At 37.8% G+C, this 2226-nt stretch overlaps 1 non-coding gene across 1 annotated transcript; it reads right to left on the bottom strand.

Annotated features, from left to right (window-relative positions):
- Window positions 1–656: 656 nt before the first annotated feature.
- TRNASTOP-UCA (transfer RNA opal suppressor (anticodon UCA)) lies at window positions 657–743 on the bottom strand. The gene has a single exon. It is a non-coding gene; the product is annotated as a tRNA-Sec (tRNA).
- Between the last annotated feature and the right edge of the window lie 1483 nt (window positions 744–2226).

A 2226-nucleotide genomic window follows, 5' to 3' on the forward strand; every position in this document is an offset into this window, starting at 1 on the left:
GGGCACGCACTCGACCAATATGATCCATTATTGTTAACACAGACACATTTATTTTTATGCAGAACTAACACAGCTCACGCTATCTCTCATTAGCTAGCTTGGTAATTTCCAACATATAGCCTTTTCCTTATGAGTGGAGCCAGTCTGAGCACATGTAAGTTCAGTTCCTGAAACTTAGCATCATGCAACAAAAATTAGAAAATGTGCGGTTAATTTATTATATTTTTTGCATAACTGTGATGTAACAGATTTGTTTATCTTGTGGCAACTCGATTGATATGTTCTTTTCTGCATATGTATCTGATTGCTGTAACTGATTGCATTTGTCATTTCATATTTAACCTCAATAAAAATTATAAAAAAAAAAAAAAAAAAAAAAAAGCTTCCTTTGTTCTGTCAGAGGAACAGGGACAAACATCACCAAATCTTCCTGATATTGAACACATTGAAGGAATGCTGATCTCTTATCTGGTCTGCCTGAGTCGTGAGATAGAAGAAACCTCCCTGGGTGAAGTCTTGAACTAAAACCTATCCTAAACAGACAGACCAGGCCATCTGCAAAGGCTTAATCTACCCCCTACCAGGGGGTTATTCCATCATGCATAATCTTCAATGGAAGGGGACTTCCTAGATCTCTAGGAATTGGTCCATACTGGTGCCCATCAAGTGGAACTGAAGCACTCTGTCCTTAGACAACTACAGGTTTGAAGCCTGCACCCTAGACCACTGGGAGTCATCTGGGCTAGCTTGGGCCACCAGTTAGACTTTGTGGAAACTACTTTCTTAAAGAAAGAAAACTTTTGGTTCCTGGACTGACATTAGGAGCGAAAAAGTATATTGGAGTTACCCTTAGGACTAGATATTTAGATCTTGGGATAAAAAGATCATTTTCCACCTGTCCAAAAGGAATTGATAAATTCAAAATGGAACCAAAGAGATGTTTCCTTGGAAAGATAAGGACAGCAGTCTGGACCCTGGGATATTAACTGTAGCCAGATATAAGCCACAGAGCCCTTCTAGCAAAAACCACCAATGTTGTATTCATAGCAAAAACGTAAATACATTTAATAACAGCATTACAAATAAGAGATCCTCAGATACCAACCATGAAAACAATTTGCACCAAAGATGCAGTCCCACAACACAAGCAATACCCACAGCTGGTTAAAATAACAAATACTTTCCTGTGAGCTTTCTGGCTTCCTATCCCGTGGATTGATGAAAGGAAAGTTATCTTCTAAGGGGATTAAGGTTTAAGTTTTTTTTTTCTTTTTCTATTCAGAGTAGATTTTTTTACATTTAGTAGTTGCAGAAGCAATAAACAGAACTCCAGGATTGTCCCATTCCATTGAAAAAAAGGTTCTGAGACTACTACCAGAACAGGGGTTGATTTATCATTTGTTTGAGCGGACATGATTCACTATAGCGAATCATGGCCTTGATATCGCTAAATGCAGACATCATATGCTGTCCGCATTTATCATTGCACAAGCATTTCTGGTGAAATGCTTGTGCAATGCTGCCCCCTGCTTACTGGCGGCTAATTGGATCTGTATGATTTTTTTTTTTAAAACAATTTTTTTTATTGAAGTTTCAAAGAAAGGTAATGTACATAGTTCTCCCACCGACAGTAAGTATAACAGAGCATTACATACGTTGTTGTAACATGAGGGTCATTCTAAAGGGAAAACAAAAAAAACTACTTCACCTCTCAAGTCTGTGCTGGTAAAAAAGTTTTGGACTGTAGAGAGATAAAACTTGACCTCCAGAGATTTCTTACAACATGTCTAGGTTTGGTGCGTTTGTATGAAAAAACAAAAAAACAACAACTGTGTGAGGTGAGCATATGTGTATGACATTGCATATCATGCCCTGATAGTGCGAAAAAGAGACTATGGGCTATATAAAATTGAACTTCAATTTTTGTTATATTAACTTGGAAATGATCCCAACATCTATAGTACGAATATTCTATACCTTTCTATTGTAATAATATTAAAATGTGGGGAGATAGCTTTTGTAACGGCCACACTTATTCCAGGAGAAATGGAGAAAGAGAGAAAAGGCAGCGGGCAAGAGCCGCTCATATTATAGGGGGAAATAGATAGAAGGGTGGTGTTATCTACAACAGGATAGTTGAACAGCCCAATGGGAGGGTAGATAGTGTGAGAAAAGGGGTAATTATTTCCATTAGTAGGTGTCTAAGGTCAAGGATGAAAGCTGTTT

Source organism: Bombina bombina, chromosome 6 (assembly GCF_027579735.1).
Source record: "Bombina bombina isolate aBomBom1 chromosome 6, aBomBom1.pri, whole genome shotgun sequence".
NCBI classification, from domain to species: Eukaryota; Metazoa; Chordata; class Amphibia; order Anura; family Bombinatoridae; genus Bombina; species Bombina bombina.